General features: G+C 37.2%; 1 long non-coding RNA gene across 1 annotated transcript; it reads right to left on the reverse strand.

Annotated features, from left to right (window-relative positions):
- Nucleotides 1–1,237: 1,237 nt before the first annotated feature.
- LOC123363930 lies at nt 1,238–6,395 on the reverse strand. The gene is made up of 3 exons (XR_006576947.1): nt 6,376–6,395; nt 2,620–2,706; nt 1,238–1,342 (listed from the first exon to the last, which is right to left on the reverse strand). It is a non-coding gene; the product is annotated as an uncharacterized LOC123363930 (long non-coding RNA).
- Nucleotides 6,396–6,940: the final 545 nt, after the last annotated feature.

Raw genomic sequence — 6,940 nt, forward strand, 5'->3', positions numbered from 1 at the left:
ATTGGTAAGGCAAGCCCCATCTTTTCATGGACTATGTATATATATCTTCCTTCTGTATTTTCCACTCCATGTATCTGATTAAGAGGGTTTTAGCCCACGAAAGCTTATGCCCAAATAAATTTGTTAGTCTCTAAGGTGCCACAAGTACTCCTCATTGTTTTTATATGAACATTATTCACATTTGCAATAGCTAAAAACATTCATGAGATATCAGCACTCATATTTCAAGTCATAAGCCAACCAGTAACTGTGTGAGGTTGGGAAGACCTCTCCCACAGGCAGAGAATAGCGTAATTGTCCATTATTGAGGTTTTATACCTTCCTTTAAAGCAGAGTGTTATCCGCTGTTGGGAACTAGGGTATGGGAAAAGATGAAAAAAAAAACCCTTTCCCAGTAATATGAAGTAATTTTTTTGTTTCTACTTGTTTTTGAATGGAAAATTGTGAGGTTGAAGTTCTGATGAGCAGGCTCATCTGGTGATGTACCGTTGCCTCAGAATTTGCACAGCCACACAAAGAATCCTCTCAGTAAACAAACAGGAAAGACTAAAGGAACACACTAAGAGTCACATCCTCTGTCAGTGTAAATTGAAATAGGTCAGGAGCTATCTTTACACTAGCTGAGGATCTAGGCCTTTGTTTTCTGTTGCTTTCAATTGTATTACCCTAGTGGTTTAAGTCTAAAACCACACTATAAAGCTATTCCACTGTTGAACAAACATCTTGGTTTAACCAATTAATATTAATCACAGTTCAAGGAAAGCAGCAACTTTATTATTCTTGATACGAGTTTAGTTGCTTGTTCAAAAATTAAGGTTATTTTGATGTTCTTATTTTGTGGAGGAAAATATTATTTTTGTTTTGAAAATTAAGTCTGTCAGAGACAGATGTGCTGAATGGAAATAGTTAATTTAAATTAACTATAAATGTATTACAGAAGGAAAATATATGAATAGTGTATACAGAATGTACTTTGGGTGCAAATGTCTTCTGTTTTGTTTTTTGAACATTTATTGCAAGAAAAATCTCATGGAAGTGCTTGAGAGTTGAGAACCACTGAAATATTATTTTTTCCAATTTGAGCTACAGTTAACAAGACCCTATATCCTGCTTTTTCCAGAAATGGCCCGTTTTTTCACATGATATCTTGGTATCCCAGGAACTTCTTTTTGAGACACCTGGGATATATTGGTTTTTCATTTAATCAGTCAACATGCTCAGATTTTTTTCTTTATAATAAAATGTTTGTTCAGGACATATTGCCATACTAAGTTGAATTTGCTCTGTGTTTACCTGGAGCAAACAATCCAGTGGAATGAGTGTTCAGTGTGATGAACAATGTCTGGAATGAAAAGAAAAAATTCTGATGAGTTTATATACTATCAGAACTGTTCATTTGCTCAAAGTAAAAGTTAAGGCACCTGTTTATTGTTTCATGATAGATTCACTCAGAACATTAATATTTTATGGAGAAAAATCTTCCAAAAATATGCATATGTTGCTGTTGAGTCAGAAGCTGGTAGTAGTGACACCAATATACTTTTAAAAAAGTATAATTTTGTCTTTTGAGTGAATATTTTGCACTCTTAAAAATATTGATAGAATAGTGCCTGATTTTTCAGCTTGAAAATATGAGCATCTTAGCTATCATGAAAATGTACAGATGGTCTTTTTTGCAATACGTATCCTTTATTTCATTATCCATAATGCTCTGTGTCAGTCTTTATGGTTTATCATTAAAACCATAGAAAAGGACATTTTCAAATGCATATTTCTGACTGATTTTGTGCTCCCATGTGGTCTGAGCTAAAGCCCACTGAAGTCAATAAAAAGTCCCCCATTGACTTCAATTGGCTTTAGATGAGGCCAACGATAACAAGCCCCTACAGATTACTTAACACATGGATCATTGACTAAATGACTGCTGTGGAATCATCATTTTCAGCTATATTTGATCTGTCAAGTCAGAATGCCTAAGTTGTGTGCATAGTCTGTCTAGCCATATACTAAAATCAGTTCAGAAAGTTTGTTGAACAAAATTTACCACTGCCTTTCAGAATGAAACAACACCCTCTTTCAGTTATTGTTTCAAAAATACCCCAAACCACTGACTAGCTTATATGAACTGGAAGGTTCAGTTTAAAAATCAGGGTTTTGGAGCAGAGCCCGGAGCAGCTCTGGAGCAGTGGAGCTGCAGGTTTTTCCCTGAAGTTTGCTCCAGAGCTGGAGCACAGCTCCAAAGCCTTGTTAAAAATATAAAAGTTGGTTTTGAGTTACATAAAGGCAAAGCAAGAGCAGAAACCACAAACTTCACAATTCTCACTCCTAGCATTTAAAAATGTATTGAGATTTTGATTTTTAAAAAAATTCTGTAAATTTTCAAGCCTGAAGGGTAGACCTTCAGCTTAGTAAAGCAAAAATTTGTGCGTCTTATCAGGGGTCCCAGAATTGATGAATCACAGCCTATATATGAGGGAAGGGCACTGGTATGAAAATTATTGCTAATTTTAATGTCAGCTAAAGTCTATAAAAGGAACAAGAAGGAAATGATGGTGGGTACCCACACTCTTCTTAGTAAAGTAATCAAGCTTAAATAGGTTGACAAGTAAATACTATTACCATATTTGGTTGCAATAATGGGTTCCAAATGCTACAGGAATAAACACAATGTAGGTCTGAGAGGACTTGTTGTTCCTATTCTGTGCTCTGAAAGAAGGTACTGAGTCAAGTAGGTTTGCAATTTAAAAGGAGTAATAAAAAACATATACTGTATATACTTGTTCATAAGCCAAATATTTTTGGTAAAAAAGTGATGCATCAAAGAGTGGAGGTCAGCTTATAAACAGGTCTACACCAAAATTTGATGATTTTAAACTCTGTGGAATCATTGAATTGAATATCTAATACCGGTACATTGTCATTTTGATGTGAACAGCGAATGGCAAACCACGGCCATAGGGAGCTGAGGAGCTCTGTGCCTGCAGATGCTCCAGGTAAACAAAACGTCCCGACTTGCCAGCGGCTTACCCTGACAGGCCGGGAGCCAAAGTTTGCTGACCCATTTTTTGATATTAATACTGCAGCCTTTTAAAGTTGCAAAGGCTTTGTTTAGTGGACTAGATTGGCTTGAAAGGAATACTAAAAGAGCAGTGCTGCAGATCTGCATGACATTTGACCCATGCATTGCACAAAATGCTACACCTTACAAGCCAATCAGAAAAAACACAATGAAGGATAGTACTATAGTACTGGTGTCAGTCCGCTACTGCATAATTTGATCTCTCCATGCATTTCTGCCAATGGATCTCATAAGTCTCAAGCCAATATGAAAATATAACGTGCAGAATCAATGGAATCTCCAAAAAAATTGAAATAGCCTGTTATTCCCACAAATATGCAAATCTACAGGACTGCTTTGAAATAAACAAAGAACAATAATAATTTGACAGTGATAAAGCAGGTGACATTCCTATACAAAGTCCTAAAAAAATCTATAAATACAATAATAATAATCTATTTTCATACTAGTATTTAAAATGAACAACTTTGAAATCAAAAGAAAAAGGTCTGCTTATCATGCAGTGTTCAAACTTAAAGTTGTTGAATATGCAGAAGCAAACAATAATTGTGCCACTGCTCATGAATTCTGTGTCAATGAGAAGCAAGTAAGAGAATGGTGAAAACATAAAACGACACTAAAAGACATGCCAAGAAGCAAGAAAAAATGTCCAAGGTGCAATTCATTTCCTGAACTGGAGAAAGATCTCAATAATTGAGTTGTTGAATGTTGACAAAATGGGTACATTGTCACTAGAAATGGAATTTGTCTGCGTGCTCTGCAAATGTTGAAAGACGACAAATACAAGTCATTAAAGCCATCAGTGTTTGTCACATCAAAGGTTTGGTGTTCTCACTTCATGAACCATCATAGTCTCTGTCTTTGTCAGCGAACAAAGATAGCACAAAAACTGCCGAGAATCTGGAAGAAAAAAATCGACTTTTTCCAAAGATTTATTATAAAATATCAAAAGGAATATGCATTTGAACTGTCACAAATAGGAAATATGGACGAAACACCGATGACATTTGATCTCCTGAGCACCGTAACAGTAACCAGTGTTGGTCAAAAAACAATTTAAATTAAAACCACTGGCCATGAAAAAAACCATTTTATGGTGGTTTTATCGTGTTTGGTAAATGGATCAAAGCTCCCTCCTGTTGTTATTTTTAAAAGAAAAACTTTGCCTAAAAACATGAAATTTCCTGCTGGTGTCATCATACGTGCACACAAAAAGGGATGGATGGATGAAAGTGTGACTACTGAATGGCTGGAAAAAGTGTGGAATAAGAGACCAGGAGCACTTTTCAAGAAACCTGCTATGCTCGTTGACGACATGTTCAGGGCACACAAGAAGGATGAGGTGAAAAATGTGGCCAAAAATATGAAAACTACTTTGGCTGTAATACCTGGAGGCTTAATTTCAGTTCTACAACTGCTTGATGTCTGCCTGAACAAACCCTTTAAAGACAGGCGATGCAAAATGTGGTCTGAATGGATGTGATCAGGCACGGCAAAGTTGACAAAAGGCGGGAATCTTATGAAGCCCGAAATCAATCTGGTCGCCCAGTGGATCAAGGACGCATGGGTGTCCATTCCCTCGGAAATGATAGAAAAATCATTTAGGAAATGCTGTATCAGCAATGCACTCGATGGATCAGAAGATGATGCCATATTTGATGATGACACAAGAGAGGCTGATGATGAGAAGGAATCTGAGTCTGAAGACGACACTGCCAACATCTACAATCACAATGCAGGTGCCGCTGTGACTGAAGCTGAGTTTAATTAACTGTTTGGTGAATCAGAGACTGATTCAGACTTTGAAGGATTTAAAGACTTTTTAAAGTCTCATATTGTTCTAAATATCCATTTACCGATTTTAAATATTGACTGTAATTTTGAAGGTGAATACATATTTGTTCAGTTATTATAACAAAACCAGGTTTTTCATTAGATTACATTAAAATAATTGTAGCAAAACTTCTGAGTGTTTCTTGTGACGCCAGCTTTTAAAATATAGCAGTGGTTGGAAAACTTTGGCTCCTGGCCTGTCAGGGTAAGCCGCTGGCAGGTCGGGACGTTTTGTTTACTTGGAGTGTCTGCAGGCACAGAGCACCTCAGCTCCCAGTAGCCGCGGTTTGCTGTTCCCAGCCTATGGGAGCTGCAGGAAGTGGTGGCACTTCCCGCAGCTCCCATTGGCTGGGAACGGCAAACCGACCATTTCCTGCAGCTCCCATTGGCTGAGAACGGCAAACCGCAACCACTGGGAACTGAGGTGCTCTGTGCCTATGAACGCTCCAGGTAAACAAAAAGTTCAGGCCCACTAACAGCTTACCCTGACGGGCCAGGAGTCAAAGTTTGCCAACCCCTGAAATATAAGGTCGGCTAATGAAAGGGTCATACAGTTTTTGCTATTTTTACTTATCCATCTTGAACGAGTATATACGGTACTCATATCTAGAGTGCTGATTTCCAGTGGATTAATTAATGTGTGTACACCACTTTGAAGATATTGGCCCAGTTTCCAATACCAGTAATAGTGATGTAAAGCCAGAATAACGGAGAGCAAAATCTGGCCAATGAATGCTGTGTAACAACTAATCAGTTTATTAATTGCTTTGAAATCCTCTGATGGAAGGTTGGACAAAAATACTTATTATTATAGAGATTACTTGATAGCAAATGCTATAATAAAATTTTCATAACAGCTTTGACAATAAACTGTTTACAAACACTTATAACTTCCTAAAAACATCACCACTGACTCCTGGGATTCCCCCTTTGTCACAATGTCAGAGATTGTGGTGGGTCAGGACACAAGAGAGATGGAGGGGAAAAGGCTCCTGGTACCCTCCCCAGCCTTGAGGTGCTACAATGAAAGTTTTAAATAGTCAAAATAAAAAAAAGTGAATGAATTTTCTTTTCAAGTTTGGGTGCCTAGAGTTAGATACCTAAATAAAGCTATGATCCAGCAAAGCACTTAAGATCATGCTATATTAAAAACAATTCCCAAACCTTGAGGCAGTATAGCCTGGTAGATAAAGCACTAAAAGGGACTTAGGAGACCTGAGTTTTATTCCCTACTTTGCCACTACTCTGGTGTCAATAGGGATGTATGGGTATAAGGGTGGAACTTTAAGACAATTGAGTCAATTTCAGATTTAAACTGGTGTAAATGAGAGCAGAATTTTGCTAATTTTCATTCATTAGTTGCATGCGTTTAAACTTTTGATGTCCCTCTGAATGTCTTCACATAAGCAGGAAACATTCAAATATCAAAAAAGTAATGCAAAGGACAAATGAACCAAGCTTACCAATGGTACAGGAGTCAGGGGTATCGCCTTTTGCTTCTAATAAAGTAAAAGGAAAAGGGAAAAAACGTTAATCAGAGTAAGAACTCAATGAGTACAAATGGAAAATAAAGAAAACCACATCACCACCACTCTGTGATTCCATGTGATCATGCCAAGACATTACAAAATGGCGATTATTGTTGGAGATGTTTTCTAATGTGGTATTAGTTAGATATTTTCCTTGTGCTAAGCATGGTTGCGACCATTTCTTTACTTTAACCCTGCTTGGTGAATCTAAGGGTGAGTCATTTTCTCCTTACTCACATGGCTATGAAAATGATTGAATAATAAGTAGAAAGTGACAAAGGTACCATGTTACGATTGGTATGAAAGTCTGTGGGGCTACTGTAATGTAACACTCTGTACCTCAAAGCAGCACCCTGGAATCCCCATACTCACTCCTGTCATAATTATGATATATTTCATACAAAACATGCCATATAAGATATCATGTGAAAGGTCATGATCTGCTGAAACCCAGTGTTCTATCCAAATATGTATATCATTACTGTGTATGAAGTTATGG

The sequence above is a fragment of the Mauremys mutica genome, chromosome 2 (genome assembly GCF_020497125.1).
Source record: "Mauremys mutica isolate MM-2020 ecotype Southern chromosome 2, ASM2049712v1, whole genome shotgun sequence".
Classification (NCBI taxonomy): domain Eukaryota; kingdom Metazoa; phylum Chordata; order Testudines; family Geoemydidae; genus Mauremys; species Mauremys mutica.